Raw genomic sequence first — 19,140 nt, 5'->3', positions numbered from 1 at the left:
CAACAGATTTGGAGGAGACCTGGTGAATGAGCCCAAGTCTCCAGAATGCTAGAATACTCAAATCACTTATCTCTGCTGCAAGCAAATGTAACCAGATTGCTGCAGTGGTTCAACTATGATTTTCCAGAGTCTTAGCATCCTGGCTGCTACAAGCAAAGTGAGGACAAACATGCAACTGACATATCAGGGGAGGTAAGGAGGAGGCTTCATTCCGTATCGTTTTTATATAACTCAATCCTTGGGTTCTCTTGATATACATCAAGCATATTTTAAACTTTCCCTGGCTTACTTTCCAATTAAAGTCATTGTTAGTTTTAGAGTAATCTCATTTGAAAATCAAAGATCTAGAGTCATCGCCCACTATTCTGGGCCATTCATTGGTAAAAATCTAACCCTTTTTAAACAATTTTATCATAAATTCTTCATGATGTTGGTTGTACTAAATAAAATTCACTATGAGTAAAATCTCCTGAACTTTCTCTGTAGGTGCTTCCTTCATTCACTCACTAATTCATCCATCCATCCATCCAATCCATCCATCTATACTTACACAATCCATCCATCCATCCATCCATCATCCATCCATCCACCCACTCATTCAATCATTATTCCATCCACCTATCCACTCATCCATCCACATGTCCACCCATCTACCCATCCATCCACCTACCCATCTATCCATCCATCCTTCTATTCATGCATCTATCCACCCATCCATCCACGCACCCACTCATCCACCCACCCATCCACCTACCTACCTATTTATCCATCCATCCATCCATCTACCCTTTCATTTATTCATTCACAAGCACCTACCATGTGCCAGGCTTTGTTCTAAGACCTGGGGATCCCATGGTGAATGTGATTCACTTCCCTGCCCTCATCATGGTCACATACAATGAAGGATTCAGACAGTGTGCAAGAAAACAAACAACATGATTTTTGGTTATGATAAAATTCTATGAAGATAATAAATGGGTAATTTAATGGAGGGAGACTGGAATGGGAGTGACGGAGCTACCTGAGACGAGTCAGGGAGGGCTCCCCAGATGAAGACCTGGGGGTGCAGTCCTCTAAGGAGGGAAGGTGCAAAGCAGACAGGCCAAGAGCAGGAGCTGCAGGCAGAGGACCGAGTAAGGGAAAGTCCTGAGGCAAGAATAAGCTAATTTCAGAAACAAAATGGACATAGGTAGATGGTATGTGTATTTGCTGCCTGAACACATTTCAGAAAGTTTATAGGTCAGGTTTGAAGCATTTAAATTCAAAAATAATAAATGAATATACACAGTATTTGAAGGTGTTTTTGTGTGTGTTATTTTTATTTCTAGTAAGTTTTACCTGATCAATGTAAGGAATGCGTGAAGATTCACTGATGCCATAGGAAGATCAATTTATATCACAAAAGCAGTTAGGCATTTCTACATCTGTTATTCTGCCAGGAATTCCCCCAAGTACAACTTTTGCTTGACAGTCTTTCCTGAAACCATCTGAAATCATGAGTCAGTATGCACTAGCTGTATTTAAGACCAAAGGCTTAATGTATCCACATCTGGGGTAGGAGTCAGATGTAAAACAAGCCCAACATTGCCTTGGAAGTTGTATAGGGTAAGTAGATGCTAACATTCACTTTCTTGCCTCAGTGGCTGTGGTTCTCACCTCTACTACTGTAACTAGAAGCTTAATATTCACTTTCATTCTTTGAAAAGGTGATAGTGTTTCTTCCCATCCAGTAATGGAACTTTCCACCAGGTTGGTAACACAATTCAATTTTTAAGCCAGGCTAAGTCTGGTTTTGTCTTAACAATTGCGTTATTTAGCTTGACTCCTATAGAAAACCAAGCTCTTTCATGATGGGATGTGCAGCTGTGAATAGTACAACGTGGATGAATGTAATTATGGGATTTGTTAAGTTTGGTGAAAAGAAAGTGGGTTGGAAGGCTGCCATGTTTATCTATGGAAAGAAAAAAATGAAACATGTACAAATGATATATTAGAGGTTTAAAAAAGGCTCAGACATGCAAGGAAATTTGAACATTGACTAGATACTTGATGATATTTATATTTTTAATTCCATTTGTGAATGATTATAGTATTACAGTCATATTTTAAGAGTCCTCCTGTTTTTAACATGCATAAAAAATTTACATATTCTATGAAAAATACCTCTCAGTGGGGCTTTTTTAACCTTTGTAAAGTCTTCTGATCATGTTGTTTCCAAATTTTGTTCTGTGTATTGTTTGTTGTTGTCATTGTTGGTAATACACCGACCTAACCACCATGATATTTGGAATTCAACTCAGAATTTCCACAATCGTAGAGAGAGAGGTCATATTCATAATGCTTTATTCCTAAATGATTGAAAATTTCTCCTTCAAGAATTTGCTAGTATTTTGACATTTAGCCAAGAGTTTTCTTCTGAATCTACAGCAATGGACTCTTTCATGTCTAGATTTGAATCCCATGTACAACGGAAGCTTCCAAATGTGTTGTTTGGCCACAATGAAGAATCCTTATTGAAAGATCCCTTGAATGGCATAATTGAATAGACGTAATTGCACAGCTCTGCACCATGTAAAATTGTAAATAGCACTGACAAAATAATTTATGCTCATTTATGATACAGTAGCACATTATGGCTCCAATTTTCATTTCCTTCATTAGCTAAGCTCATTTGTTTCTCTGGTAGACATTCCTTTTGTCTTATCTACAGTCCTTTCCCCAGAGAAATACTTGTGCATGTAGATGAGAAGAACTGAGCATGGGAGGGTGCTGATGACAGGGGATATAGGCACCATATAACCTAAACAGACATTGACACCACATCAAAAGAGGGACAGGTACTGTAGAACAATGACAGGTAAATATTGCCTTAGAATAGTGCCTATTGCTGCTTTGGTTTCAGGAATGTCTTACAATGAATGAATAAAGTGGGTCACCACTACAATTACAGCAATCATGATAATGAGTTCAATAATAACATGAAAGAACAAGAAGCTTGCAATCAAGTCCCATATTCCTTGTGTGTGTGTGTAAGGAAACCTCATGTCATAGATTTGTTTTACTTTAATTACTTCCCTTATCATCTAGTTTATTACTTCTCTCCACCTTGTGTCAGGTTAGAAACCATCACTTCCCTCTGTCGCCCATCCTTAGCTGCCATATTCCTTCTTTCTCTTGAGCAGCGGGAGATCTATTTTCTTTCTTTCCACTTGTTCCAGCTGGAGACCATGACATAAAAGCCTCTCACTTTCTGGGATTGCCGGAATAAAACTGAACCCCTTCCCCACTTCACTTGTTCAACCCAGAGGGAGGGTGAAGAACTGTGGAGCTGGCAGGATGCTTGCAGTATTTATTCTCCTTTTTCTAACTAGCAAGGTTAATATGTGAACATTGTGGTCATGTGTGACTTACTTGTAAGGTTCCTGGATTCTCTGTGTTTGGCCAGGTGAGAGGTGGCCCTGGTCCTCTATACCAACGGGTCCAAAGAAAATCTGTACTTATCGAGTACAATGTAGAGGATAACTTTACTAAAGGCCCAACCATGTCTACCAAACCAGCAATAGGAGCAATAAATTTGCTCTGTTTGTCATATTTTAATATAAATATGCCTCTATTTTGTTTCAGTTGGTTCCAAACTCAGAGAGGAATGAGGTAGGGTTAACTGTTGCCCTCCTAAAATCCAAAAATGAACAGTAACATTATGTTAAAAGGGTGGGCTGCTGGCTAAATACGGTTTTTTTTGTTTTTGTTTTTGTTTTTTTTTTTTGAGACAGAGTCTTGCTCTGTCGCCCAGGCTGGAGTGCAGTGGCCGGATCTCAGCTCACTGCAAGCTCCGCCTCCCAGGTTCACGCCATTCTCCTGCCTCAGCCTCCCGAGTAGCTGGGACTACAGGCACCGCCACCTCACCCGGCTAGTTTTTGTATTTTTTTTTAGTAGAGACGGGGTTTCACCAGGTTAGCCAGGATGGTCTCGATCGCCTGACCTCGTGATCTGCCCGTCTCGGCCTCCCAAAGTGCTGGAATTACAAGCTTGAGCCACCACGCCCAGCCTAAATACGGTTTTTTAAAGTATATTAAGACAGAGAACCTCATTAAGGTGTGTGGTGTCATGCTAATGACACAGACATGTTTTGCTCATCCTCACATTTAAAACATGCAGTATTTAGTTGGTGGGTCTCAACGTTTTGTCTGAAAATTTTATTAGTTAAGAATAGTGTTCCTTTGAATTACAGGCTAAAATGTAGCTGCTTAGATGACAGAGAAGTTTGTTTCTGTCTCATGAAAACATCTTAAGAAAGGGGTCTGAGGCTGGAATGGTGGTTTGGACCTAAAGGTCATCAGGAACCTGGGCTTCTTCCAGATTGTTGCTCTGCTCTTGATCTCCATTCCTCTTCATCTCGTTAGCAAGATGGCAGCATCAGCTGCAGACACCATGTCTACATTAAAGCATATAGGAGAAGACAAATAAAAAACCTGGGTTGCCGTCCATAGGAGGAGCATGTCCTTGCTATGCTTTGGAAGTTGTCATATGACACTTCCAGTTTCATCTAGAATTTAGTTAGTCACCTGACATTCCCTTGACCCAAGGTGTGCTGGGTAATGTCTACTTTATTCTGGACAGCTACCTATGAAGTCAAAAAACACAAATTCTATTCTTATAGGGGAAATGCATAGGGAGAAAACGAGTAGTCTCTTCCGTAGGAAATACAGTTGCCTTTAAATGGTGAAGACTAACATTTAATATACCTGCAATTCTGAGCTCAGGTCAAGGTGCGCCATGTTGTCTGTGGCAGTGTAGGTGCATGATGGCACATTTTCAACATTGCAGCCAACTGTATGTTTGTTCAGATGGTAACAAAGACATAATAGAAGCAAATAAATGCACCTGAACTTCAGTGGCAAAACTTCTAAGCACCCTGAGGAGCCTCAGTTTCCTTCTAAAACTAGTATAATATTATGTAACAGTGTGATTATAATATTTGCCATGCTTGCTTTCAAAGGTGTTATAAGAATCAAATGGCCAGCCTTAGTGGCTCACTCGTATAATCCCAGCACTTTGGGAGGCTGAGGCAGGTGGACCATCTGAGGTCAGGAGTTCGAAACCAGTCTGGCCAATATGATAAAACCCCATCTCTACTAAAAATACAAAAATTAACCAAGTGTGGTGGTGGGCACCTGTAATCCCAGCTACTCAGGAGGCTGAGACAGGAGAATCGCTTGAACCTGGTATGCAGAGGTTGCAGTGAGCGGAGATCGCACCGCTACACTCCAGCCTGGGCAACAGAGTAAGACTCCGTCTTGAAAACAAAACAAAACAAAAAAGAATCAAATGAGAGAACATATAGAAAGCAAATAGCAGGTATCAGAATGAAAACCTGTATGATTTTACTTTGCATGTCATACTAGGAGTCCTCAGTCCATTGGGTATTTGAGACTCACATAACATAATACGTTGTAAGTACTTAGAACAGGGGCTGGGAAAGAGGAGGCACTCATTGTATGGGACTCATCTTTAGGAGGTTAAATAGAACCTTTCCCTGTAAATTAATTGGTTAGTTGATATAAAGTTGGTATCTTTTGAATAAAATAAAGAATATACATGTCTAGGACTATAAGATGTGGGGGAATTGAGATAAAATTTAAATCCACTGATTCCAACCATGTCCTCCATCAATTTTCCCCATTCCTCCACATAGTGTATCACCAGGACCCTGCCTCCCTACCTGATGGGTATCCACTTGGTTGATATCCTGGGACGAGTTCATCATTTGTGCCTCATACCATATTGTCTCTGACAGAAACCATTAAAGAGAAAGCCTTTTTGTTTTACATTGAATGATCTGAAGAGCCATTTTAAAGTAAAATCAAATAATGACATTTTTATAACCGGAGTAAATTTATTTGCCTTTTCCGTCTTGTCAAATGCAGTGTCCCTATTCATGGATGCTTATTGTTTAGACTCAGGTAGATTAGATTTCCTCCTCATTTTCCCTCTTCCTAAAGCCACGGGTGCTGATACCTGCTCAAGAAGATAACAACAATAACAAAGTGTAGCTCAGTTGGTGCAAAATAGAGACACTGGAATGCTGAGTTCTTGTAGAATCAAAGTTGAGAAAAAATTCTGGAGCAAAAAATAATGCATCATTTAAGTGGATCCTTTCCAGTGTCATGGAGGAAAAATCACTACTATTTCTCATTTAAATAGATCATAATATTGACCATCTCATGGGGGATTTGTGAAGATTCTATGAAATAGTATTGGCACACAGTTACGGTTGAGTAAATGTTGAATATTCCTATGGGAAACAATGGGCTTTAGTGAAGGTTCTCAGATGTCCTTGGATGGAGGAATTGGATGACAGTTTTTCCTGCAGTCAGGGGACTCAGAGGGTGAGCAGCTTCCCACCTGGGTCCTGGTCTTAGGAAACTTCACCCTGTGCTCATGTCGGGGGTGCAGGTAGGAAGAGAGGCTTTAAAGGGGCTGGGTTATCTTTGCCAAATGGGAATGCATTTCCAGTATTCACAAATCTTCTAACGTTTCACAGAAAGCTAGATATTACAATTTTTTGTAAAATGTTTTATTTTTACATGTTGGATATTAATTTTAAATTTTTAAACATTCTGCAAGGCAAACGCAGTGTGTTTGCAAACAGCATCGGGCCAGATAACCACCAGTTCACTCACTGCCTTTGCTCTGAAAGAATACAGGCTATCCCCAGGGATGCTGTTTCGTGGGAGAATCTCAAAGCAAATGAATGTAAAAAATATTGCTTATATTTTTGTCAGCACATGTAAAATGGAATCTTGGTGGAATAAATGGAATTTGGAGAATGCATGATACTATCCCTACAGGGTTGAGTAGCATAGAGTTTGGAGAGGGTTAGCTTCAGTTATAGTCTGGTTTCTATTGTTATATCCAGTTACTGAATTTACCTCTCTATATTCAGTATTTTGTCTGTGAAACAGGGATGATAATGCTCCCCGCACACAAAAGCATGTGCTCACCTACACACATCAGGCTTTTGTGAGGATCTCGTCAGTGATGCAGGTTAAATCTTTAGATCATGAGCCAAACCCAGTGAGCTCCTAGAAATGGCAGCTGCTTCCTTCGTTCAGTCCTAGCTGCCGACACCCTTCATTCACCTCAAGAAAAACAGCCTTTATTTAACTGAGACTGGCTTGTGAGCAAAACTACTCTCGGGAGCACATTAATTTGTATTTGCTCAGATTTGGGGTTTCTTTAAAGTCCAGTGGAACACAGGTCCGGTTGGCACTGGTTTTTATGTATTCATGATGTGCACTCCTTAGTAATTCCCTGGAAGAGACATATGTGTTATGTGGGTTTTCAAGCTATACTTACTTGCAAGTTAAAACTGCAGAGAATTTTATAGTTTCAGGACTGGTGGGAACTGGCTCATTTAAGAAAATCTATGATGAGAGAAGTCTCCTTCTGTGTGCTTCCCTGACATTATAGCCTTGCATTTATTATTGATTTTTCTATTTATTATCTATCTTTGTTGGCACAAAGATGCAGCCACACCAGGGGGAGAACATGCTAGTAGGAATTAGAGTGGGGTTAGCTTTCCCCACCCTATGCTTTTCCAATCCCTGGATAACATTTTCCCCCTTTTCAGCTGTAAATGCTTACTTCAAATATTATTTTGATGTACTTTCCCCCAAAAAACCCTTTCATAGGCGTAGTTATGGAATCTTAGATTCATGGACTGGAAATTGATATAGAAATTTTGTCGCTGGTTCTCTGGGGAAATAGCTCATGCTGTTACTCCTGAATCCTAAGTAGCTGCCTTATCACTTGGCTTGGAATGCTAGGAGAAAGAGCTTGCAAAGAGCCATTTCAACCACTGAGTTTCCTCCTCTTTCTTTACAGATGAGGGAGGGAAGTCTTCCCAAAGTGGGATGCATTTTTTCCAATGCATAATGAATTTGCAATTGAAATTTAAGAGAACATACATCTTTTGTAAAATACTAAAACCTTTTATTGTCATGAAAGTGAATTTTGTGATAGAAACACTTAAAGACACAGTAAAAGCAGAAGGTAGAAAAAGGACTCAACTAAATCTACTGACAATGAACATTAGTCCATTCCCTTAATTTCCCCCTGTACATTTTAATTGTATCCTATTCATGTTGGCATATAGATTTGAATTCTGCTCCTTTTGGTCAGTATTAAGTATAAACATTTTTTGTCTTATTATTCCATATTCTTTATAAACACATTCATGATGTTGCAAATATTTCATCTGTAGACTTGCCATAATTAAGCAGGGTCTTAGCTTGACATCTTGGGATGGTTTCTGATCATGACTATTATACATAGCAGTAATAGTAATAACCAACATTATGGAGCATTTGCCTATGTCAGCCACTGTGTTCAGGGTTTCATGTGCATTATTGCATGGATTTCTCAATAACAGCTGAGACAGTTTCTATTGTCATCCCCATGGGCAAATGAGGTCACCGAGGCCTAAAGAACGTATTTAATGAGCCCAAGGGCCAATGGCTCACACGTGTTAGAGGCAGGATTGGGTGGTTGGAGTTTTCCGGTTTTTTCTGTGTTTGGATTCATGACCAGAATAACAATGTGGAGCCCTGCCTAGATTTAGGCGCATGGCAAAGCAGGTGGAGCATCCAAAGTGCAGCTAGATTTCCAGAGACTGACCTTCTCTCTTGCCTGAATGAACCGACACAAGTGACGTTCTTAATGGAACAGATGCTTCCTCAGATCAGTTGGTTCTTTCCTCCTTGTTACTTAGGCAGCTCCTGTTTCTGTCAGAGAGTTGGGGGTCTCATTTTAGGACCCAGAGGAATGTGCAATTTCTATTTCTTTTTGGGAGGCTTGCGGGTAGAGCGGCATTAGGTAGATTTTGGGGTTGCCTCTGAAACGTCTCAGAGGACTGACTACACAAATACTCTTCCACAGAGAGATCAATAGAGGCTACACCAGCCCAGAAGTCCTGAGATTGAAGGTTTAGTCTGAGCTCCACCTCGTGGTAGCTGTGGGAATGCAGGAATGTCCGTTCATACTCACCTCAATTTCCTCATCTCTTCATTAAGGAGGGGTGTGTTTTCTCCTCCTATGTCCTAGGAAGAGAGTATCTTGAGAACCAGTGGGAGAATTACGATGTCCTGTTTGTTTCTTCCAATCTGGGTTCAATTTCTCCTTCCGATAAGAACCCCCAGCTTTCCTCTGAAGATGAACTTTTTCCTCCCAGTCTACGTCGTTCCAGTGGGGCTGAGTCAACTCTGTGGCTCTCTGTCCATGACCTTTCTGAAGCCAAGAAAAAATACACGCCCTCAATAATGGCTTCAGATATGTATCTGTGATCCAGGCCAGATCTCTCAGAGCAATGTTTGAGGATGAGGTAATCACAAAGCAATCCAAAATTGAGTATACTTCCCAGCCTGTTCCATGGAGCTTGTTCCATTTATAGGCCATCAGTCCCTCATGTCTCTGTCATGGTGTATACAGCTCTGGCTGCCTGGGCTGCCACTTTCCATCTTCATCCCTGCGTAATCATCTGTGTTGACATGTGTTGCATTTACCTGCTCTGCATCCATCCTCCCCTCCACCCCAACCCTGTCTGATGTACTAACTTCCTGGGGCTGTCAATCAACATGCCCAATGCTCTCTTGGCAAAGGGGTAAGGGAGCAATCTGGGCCATGCACATACTCTCCTCAGAAATGTAAATCTTGAGTTGGAAAGGCTGAAAACAGTTGGAGCTGCTTTATCCATTTGTTGCTGTGGCAACAAATACATCCTCTTAGCTCCTATTCAGTTTCTGTGTTTCCCAAAGCCTGCTTTTTCTCTTTACCTTTGATGCTGTAATCAATATTATTTTTCTTTCAATAGAATTCTATTCTGGGGTAAGATAACCAAATTTGTTTCAAAGAAAAATTGCACTCAACCTTTCCCTTCTCTACATTCTTGATTCTCTTTGCTTCTTTCCTTCTCATAGAACTTAGCCATCCTTCTCTTTATCTCCTATTCCATTCTCTCCAGTCAGCTTTATGAGAAGAACCCAATAGTACATTGCTAGTGCTGTTTATTTGAAGATTCCTCTTTCCATAAGCTGGGATGTCTTTGAGCATCTGACTGCCTGATAACCTTTAAGACCCAGTGCTGATATCTGCGCTGGACATGAGAAGGAACCAAATATTATTGAATGGGAGTTGCACTTTAATTAGTTGGTAAAGCAGCAAGTGAACACTAATTAGGGAGGTAAGCGAGGGAGAGCTGTCCCAGATCAATTGTCCATGTTTTCTTCTGTTTGGTTTGGTTTGGTTTGTTTGTTTGGTTGGTTTTTGAGACAGCATTTCACTCTGTCACCCAGGCTGGAGTGCAGTGGCACGATCTTGGCTCACTGCAACTTCTGCCTCCCAGGTTTAAGCAATTCTCCTGCCTCAGCCTCCTGAGTAGCTGGGATTGCAGGCATGTGCTGCCATGCTCAGTTAATTTTGCGTTTTTAGTGGAGACAGGGTTTCGCCCTATCAGCCAGGCTGGTCTTGAATTCCTGATCTTAAGTGATCTGCCCGCCTCAGCCTCCCAAAGTGCTGGGATTACAAGCGTGAGCCACCACACCTAACCTAATTGCCCGTATGTTCTTGATCCTATTCTAAACAACACTCCAATCAAAAGCCTAAGTTAAGTGAGTTCAGATGAAAACACACAGACCCACAAAAATCTGAATTATTATCTTCAAGTCACAACTAGTTTTCACTTTTCTGTATATTGTTCTTTTTTAAAAAAAGAAGATACAGAGGCGTGTGTATGGAAGGAAATTCTTGAAAAGGTAAACCAATTAACCTTTACCAGGAAGCTAGTACAAAGAGAAGGGGTGGTAAAACGACATCATTTGTAAAGATCAGATTTCTCACTCCTGCCAAAAATATGCCTACGAATGCCAGGAGACAGACTACATTTACTCTACCTTGTAATCTACAGGTAACTTCTTAATGAAAAGCTAATTTTTCTTGTCACCCTGTTATTCTTGCTTTCACATTTTTGGTTAATTGTGGGTTATCTGGGCTACACATATAAAGAAACAAAATATATCTTTACTTATATTAGTCTTTTTAAATATGGAACTTTTCAAACATGCATGAAGATAGAAAGAATGATATGACTACTCTCCCTGTACTTCTTGAAGATTTTCCACAATTAGGCTGGGTGCAGTGGCTCACGCCTGTAATCCCAGCACTTTGGGAGGCCCAGGCAGGCAGATCACCTGAGGTCAGAAGTTTCAGACCAGCCTGGCCAACGTGGCGAAACCCCGTCTCTATGAAAATTACAAAGATTAGCCAGGCATGGCGGCACATGCCTGTATTCCCAGCTACTCAGAAGGCTGAGGCAGGAGAAACACCTGAACCCAGGAGGTGGAAGTTGTAGTGAATTGAGGTCAGGCCACTGTGCTCCAGACTGGAAGATAGAACAAGACTCCATCTCAAAAAAAAAAAAAAAAAAAAAAAAAAGATTTTCCACAATTATCAATATTTTGTTTCATTTATCTCCACTAATACTTGTCATTATTATCACCAACAAAGCAAGATTATTATTTTTTAAGTTCCCAGACCTCAAGTAATTTTATCTGTAAATATGGTGGTATGTATTGCTAATAGAGACTCTTTTTAAGTAACTAAGATACATGATCGTACATAATGCAATCATAGTCAGCAATATTCATTTCATATTATTCAATACCAATCTATCTTCACAATTCTCTGCTACCTTAAAAATGTCTGCCTAGAGTTCATTTAAATTAAGGTCCAAACAAAGCAAGATGCAGATGTTTCCTTTGGTAGGTGTGTTCCATAAATCTTTTCTAAGTTTTTTCAGTTTCTTGTACTTTTCCTCTTTATCTATGCCATGTATGTGTTTCCATATAAAAATGATTTTCCAATCGATTTTTCAGCCCCTTCTACATTGGGCTGCGTGCAGAAATGAGTTAGCATAGCAGGATGGAGACTACTCTCCACAGAAAGGTGTTCTTGCAAGTCGGCCCTTGGTTAATGTCTAGGAATTTGGATTTTGGGAATGTGCCTGCCATTCCATGGTAAGACTAGCTCACTAGTGCCTGGACTGTTCAAACAATATGATTTATTCTGAACACCTGCTTTTCTTTCGGGAGTCTGGCATTTTGGTATGTGCCTGGCAAAAGATCTTTATGTGACCAGCTCCCAGAAAACCTTGGGTGCTGAGTCTCTAATGGGCTTCCCTGGGCAGAAACACGGCCTACCTGTTGCTATATTTTCAAAATTGGGGGACGAATGGATTCTGAGAGCCTTATAAGAGGGAGAGAGCACCGGAAGCTGACATGGAGATTCTGCAGGCCCTGCCAGTGTCTTTGACCTCTAGGATCCAGTGTGTATTCTTATCACATCCCTGTTACAAATCTTAGTCATGAACACAACTGTATGCTGGCCCTATGAAACTTTCTAGGAAAACTCCAGATGGAGGGTGGTCTTGAAGGCCCTCAACAGAAGTCGATTATGTTATCATGGCATCTCTAACACATTCTTACATCCCCATGTTTTCTGTAAACTGGATTTTTTAAATATTGAGGCTCAGTTTTATTGAAGGGAGAAGTAGATTAGAAGTGGGCTTGTCACTTCCTTTATTTCATTATCTCAGGAGGCAGATAATAGCAAGTCATCTTCCCTCCAATTATGTTCTGATTGATCAGTAGAGGGAAGCATAGAGTCATTTTGTCATGGTTTTAAAAAAGTCGAAATATGTGTAGATGGGTGTGTGGGAAGCTGCTTTACCACAGGTGAGGCTGGACCAGTTATCGAGTTCTTGACTTTCAGTTCCAAACCCATCCGTTTTGATTTCCTCTGTAACACTGGGGCTGAACTTTGTAAACACTGCACATTTGTTAGCCGGAACAACTTACAAAAGGATTGTGCTTCTTCTCCTGATCCCAATCCTCTCCTTCTTATTCCCATAAGGAAGTAGTCACCAGGAAACTCTCTTCCAATGGGCAGCTTCTTTGCCATAATGCGTGGGGGCTTCAATAGTACATCCGTCCGATAAGTTTTGCTGGTGCCCCAGTGGGTGGTTTCTTGCTGGCCAGGCCCAGCCTGTTGTACTCACCAAACCTCTCCACCTGGGTTCAGAGCCACATCCCTTGCAAAGAGTCTGATCTCAAACTTGGAGATGGCCCTTTCCCAAGTCTCTTCTGTCTTTGGCATGCCCCTTCAGTCCCAGAGGTAGTGCCTGCTCCCCACATCTGTGACTGCTATATCCTTCAGATTGCTTTTTACCCTTCTTAGTACATGACCTTCTTTTACATGCAGCCTTTATACGTGATATGCAGCCCTGCCCCTTCCCTAACATGAGGAAAAACAGGCCTCAAGTCATTGCATCATAATAACAGTTGCATTAGTTACTCCTCAAATTTAGTCAGGGTCCCACTGACTATTCTGTTACCTGAAAGCTAAATTGTATAACAATAGCTTATGATTTGTATGTAAAGTAATAAAAGGAAGGAGAAAAAGACAATAAAAATTATTATTTATAAAAAACAAACACACATAACAAGGAAAGAGAAAATATGCAAAAGCATAGAATGCTCATTTCTGCTTATGTATACATGTGCCATTCTTTTCTTAGGATCCATTCCATATTTCCATACTTCTCTTGCTGTCAGCCAAAAAAATCAATTAGTCAAGATTCCTTATCGGTAGAGTAACTCAAGCCTTCATTTCTAAAGAATCTGAATCTTCAATAGTCCTACTTTTGATTGTTGCTTTGATTTTCACTAAAAATTAATATAATGATTTTCATTTTTTCATTGACAGATAAAATGGTTTGTATTTTCTTTGTACACTGTGATGCTCTAAAGTATATATACATTGTGGAGTGGCTCAATCCAGCTAATTCGCATATTCATTAGCTCTCATAGTCCTTATTTTTATGGTAAAAACACTTTACTCTCTTAGCATTTTTCAAGAATACAATATATGATTAATTCTCATTGTCATGTGCAATGGACATCATTCACTTATTCCTCCTGCCTCACTGAAATTTTGTATCCTTTGAACAATACCTCCCTAGCTCCCTCCCAGGATCCTTGCTCTGATCTGTCCGTCTTTACTACTGAGCACGGAAGCACCAGGAGACATCAGGATCAATAAATCACTGGGTTCCAGTGAGTCCTCCTTGCTCTGTGTACTAAACACGAACCCAATCTCCTTTTGGTAATGTGGTAATTTCCACCCCCAGCCAGCAGAGGCGCTCTTTTCTTGCCTGTTTAGGGATGGCTGTCTCATCCTTCAATTCAGTAAAACCACTGTTGAGTCCTCTGCTGGGCCAAGACATTGTCTTATGGCCTTTGCAATTTTATGATTACAACCGAGATTATTTCAGAAATTTTTTCAGAGTGAGCTTATTGCAAATTTCATGCACTGCATTTTATTTTGTTCATTGGCTTATTTCAGTTCTGAAACTGGCCAATGCAATTAGCATTGTTCTTAAATGGGAGCACATCTGGACAACTTTGAAAGGCCAGTCTCCTACTCCTAAGCCAGCAGTGTCTGTTTTCAGCAATGCATATGCAAAACAGGCAATGTTTCCCCAGAGCGGGGTCTGCCTTCCTGAGGGCCCTGGCTTTCAAACTACTGCTCACTCTGTGTCAGTGGCACAAAATCAGCTTAATGGATTGGAACCAGGTATTAAAAAACAGAATAGGCTGAAACAGAACAGAATAGAGAACAGAGTAAGAAATGTCAGAGCACATTATAGGTAGTAAGGGTGTATACAAATTTATGAAACTTCTCTTTGAGTTTTGAATGTGTATAATCACATACTACGTCATTAACAGAAAATGTAATTCTTGCTGTGGGTTGTGCTAAAAAAGTGAAGTTCACTTTTCTACAACTTATACTATGAAATGGCTAGTACTTACACCTAAATGCAGAGAACAGCCTTGTATGGGTAATATAGTGATGTTAATTTAAAAGAAACACTCATCTATAGGTTTCAGCTTTAATTTAAAAAAAGATAATCATAGTAACACACAAAACTCACACTCATGTACATATAATTACTATCTCCCAGGTCACATTCTTAGTGTGCCTTACTACAGACTTATTCTTCACTATCTCAGTGAATCACCACCTATCCCCTTGGAATCGACATTATTATTATCCTCATTTTTCAAATGGGGAAACTGAATCACAGAAAGGTAAAGTAATTTCCTGAAGATTGCAAATTTAGGAAGAACTGGAGCCAGAATTCAAACACAAACAGGCAGCCTATGTTTCCCTGAACCTGTTGGCATTTCTCACCTGCTCATCTGGAGAAGAGAGGTGACTGGGAATTTGTTTCATAATCCTATTTGCATAAAGCCAATTTATTTCTTAAGTGATAGGCAGTGAGTCTTGGAGTAAGGAGGGTGACATCATGTTTAAATTGAGCAGCAGCTAGCTCCAAAATTGTGGCAGCATCAGTAAGAACTCCGATATTGTTTGTGAGTCTAGTGGAGAAGTGTGTTGAGCGATTAGCAATGTCTGCCATGGGCACAGAATGAGATAACGGCACACATGCCACCAAGTAAGTGTCCTGCAGTGTTTCTCTGAAGCACTGTGGCCTAGGCCTAGGTTCTAGTTCCTGAAGAAACAGAAGTGAACAAAAAAGGCAAATGAACTTTCCCATGCAGGAAAGACAATAAAGATAGATAATAAAATGAATACTTGAATACACACACCATTTTAGGTAGTCACTTTGGATGCTAAGAAGGAAAGAAAAGCAGTGCAGAGAAAGAGACGGCACAGAGGTAGGCAGTGACCCACTAAGGTGTCAGGGAAGCCATCTCTGAAGAAGGGATATTTACTGGTACAGAATAATTGTATTCTCATTGGAGAGAGTGAGCCCACAGGTAGCTGCAGAAAGAGCATTTGAGGCAGAAGAAATAGCAGAGGAACATGCCACTTCCTTGGCTTACTCAAGGAATAGGCAAGACCTGTCCTAAGCTTTTCGGCCTTCTAAATATAATCTTAAATTGTACAAAAAGCTCAGAAGCATAGGCATGAGCATGCTAGAAGAATTTGTAGAGAAGCAAGTGTCTTTTATATTGGACTTTAAAAAAAATTATTTATTTTGAAATAGAGTGTTGCTCTGTCAAGCAGGCTGCAGTGCAGTGGTGTGACCCAGGCTGCAGCCTCCACCTCCCAGGCTCAGGTGATCCTCTCACTTCAGCCTCCCAAGTAGCTGGGAGCCACAGGCTCATGCCACCACATCTGACTAATTTTGTTTTATTTTTTTTTTAGAGATGAAGTCTCAGTATGTTGCCCAGGCTGGTCGCAAACTCCTGGGTTCAAGCAATCCTTCCACCTCGGCCTCCTAAGGTTGCTGGGATTATAGACATGAGTCACTTTGTACATTTCAAAGATTTTTTAAAGTAATTTATGAGAGGCACATAAACAAAAAATATTAAAATACTTTATAAATTGTGTAAGTATTGTCTCAGTTAATAACACATTTGAGGTCGCAGTTTGGAATTCCTTCTAGGTCTTCATGATGTGCCTGCTAAGAAGATATTTGCTCATTTCTCTGTGGCAACCAGAACCAATTTCAGAATAAGGTCATTTTTAAAATGTAAAGAAATTATACATTATACGACACCCCATCCAATTTGGTTCTACGTTCCAATGACCTAGTTAAGTTTTTCTCAGCTTGGAATGATTTCTTCCCACAGAAGACATTTGGTAATGTATGGGGACTACTGAGGTTATCCCAATTAGAGAATGGTACTGACATCTAGCCAGCAGAAGCCAGGATGTTGCTAAAAATCCTACAGTGCACAAGAAAGACCCTACGACAAGGAATCATCTGACTTACAATGTCAATATACCAAAGGCTGAAATGCCCTGATTTAGGTAGAAAGCACTGTTAACAAGTGGACACTGAATCCCTTGTCTCTGCTCTGATTTTCTGCAGTTGCCATGGAGACCAGGTGATACACGCATGCAAATTCAGTGGCTGTGCAGAAGTTTCAAGGTCAGGGCAAGGGAAAAGCCAGACAGTAAATGAGACTACAGAGGCAACACTAACAAGCAAGGTTCTGCAAGGGCTGAACATCACATTCATCACACTTTGGAGTTTGCCCTCGGAGATCCCCCTCCTGGAGCAGGGGAATTACTGATCTATCAACTTCTGTGTCAATATCCTAAACCACAGTCAGGAGGAGCGGCTTGTTTTCCCTTCTTCTCCATACTCAAGAAAACACCTTAATGAGAGAGCTGGCTGCAAAATCCCTTCCAAGAGATCATGGTCATCACAGTCAGAGATATGTCAAAGCACAGGCAGTGCAGGCTGGGTGGAAATGTGGTTTGGAAATTCAGAAGGAGTTTACCACTTGGATAACAGATGCATTGTGTCATTTCTTCTGGTGGTCATTTTGACATCGAAGCAATCATCTTGAATTTTGCTGTTTCTTTCTAATTTTAATTCCCTTCTATTTGGCTTTACTATTAATCCTGAGGAGGCTTTTTTTTTTTTTCCAAAAAAGACAAATATTTGCTATTGATCATCTTACCAGGAGAACAGAAGAGTACGACCATGTTACCTGAGAGTTATTAATGCTATTGCAGCATAGGATGGAACAATTGAGGCTTCATTTGTGCAGGGGAGAGAATTCAGTCTTCTTCAAAGCTGATCTCTCTCTCTCTCTGGTGTGTGTGTGTGTGTGTGTGTGTGTGTGTGTGTGTGTGTGTATCTGCCTGAAAGCTAACACCAGGATCTCATTTTATCTGTAATTGAGACGTAAACTAATGGACTAATAGTCTATCAACTATAGAGAAACAGAGAGTCTTCAGTGATCAGAAATCAACTTAATACACTCTAAGTACTTTTAACATCTTACACCACTTAAACCACCAGGCACACGCATGGGGTGAGTGTAAAAACAAACAGACACGTCATAGAAGACCATTCGCAATTTTATCCGAAGTCTTAAAATATATTTACACTATGAATTCATGTTTCACTGCAAAGAATATATCCTAAGGAAGTAATTTCAATGCTGCAGTTAACTATTGCTTCTGCCTGCCCTGGAAAGATGGTTCCTTCTGCTACTGGCACCCAAATTCCCTTTGGGAATGCCTCTTGTGCCCACTCTCCACCCATGCGTTTAGGTGGGGCTAGTGCCTTCCTCTGCTTGGAGAGCAGTCCCAATGTCAGGTCTAAGGAATTAGTGAATTTCATTGTTTGGCATTGTAATCTGTTCAAAGCTGAGAATAAGAATCAGGTTAAATTCTAGGCCAGGCATGTCCCAGAACATTAATAGAACTGTGGAAATAAGAAGGTCTCTTGTTAATCACATGTATTGCTGGAAGGATATGAGCTTGAAAAGGTAGGGTACCACCACACGGAGAGAACCTAACCAAGATGGTATCTGTCACAAAAAACAGTAGGGCTGAGCATGTGAACCTAGAATGGACTCCTGGCCTCTCTCACCATCAGTCAGAATCTTGGCTTGAGGAAGACAGACCTTCTATGTGCACTGCTGTATCTCTGCTACCAAGAATGTCATTTGGGAGATGCTCATAAATTGTGGGATAAAGACTTTGGGGAACAAAATCCTGATGAGGGCCCTTGAGTCCCTCAACGAAGCCATTCCTAAAGCCAATGTACTCCTTTCCAGTTACGACATTTAACACATTCTTGTTGTGTGGGTGTGTGTTTGTTTTCTGGCTTAAGCCAGCTTGAATTGGGTTCATAACAAATGAACATTTCTAATACAAGAGATGTCTGCACAGGGATTTATTCACTGATACTCGTCTCACAGTTTGCTCTGTATTGTGTGTGTTTTGTATTTCGCTAGCTGGTGAGGATGAACGTGAGACAGCCAAGTAGAAAGGGCTCCCCGAAAGAACCTCGGTCTGGCCTGAACGCTGGGAGGCTGCGCGCTGGGGTGCGGCCTCGGGAAGTTCGCGTCATTTGCAGGAGGGAGGAGCCTGGCCTCTCCTGTTCTGGGGTGAAACTGGGGATTCCGTCTGTGAGGCAGGCAACCGGCTAGCAGAACTCTCACTTTGCTGAGAGTTCCTGTTTTCCTTTTTTATTTTTTCTTTTTGCTCAATCAATTTTATTTTTCTCACCTTTCAAGGTGTCTGCAAGCCTAA

At 40.8% G+C, this 19,140-nt stretch overlaps 1 long non-coding RNA gene across 1 annotated transcript; it reads left to right on the top strand.

The window, feature by feature from the left end:
* The first annotated feature begins 1,490 nt into the window (after positions 1 to 1,490).
* Positions 1,491 to 18,760, top strand: LOC104662468. The gene is made up of 3 exons (XR_747990.2): positions 1,491 to 1,605; positions 14,075 to 14,168; positions 16,958 to 18,760. It is a non-coding gene; the product is annotated as an uncharacterized LOC104662468 (long non-coding RNA).
* Positions 18,761 to 19,140: the final 380 nt, after the last annotated feature.

The sequence above is a fragment of the Rhinopithecus roxellana genome, chromosome 10, assembly GCF_007565055.1.
Source record: "Rhinopithecus roxellana isolate Shanxi Qingling chromosome 10, ASM756505v1, whole genome shotgun sequence".
NCBI classification, from domain to species: domain Eukaryota; kingdom Metazoa; phylum Chordata; class Mammalia; order Primates; family Cercopithecidae; genus Rhinopithecus; species Rhinopithecus roxellana.
This window is presented reverse-complemented; position numbering and strand designations above follow the sequence as displayed.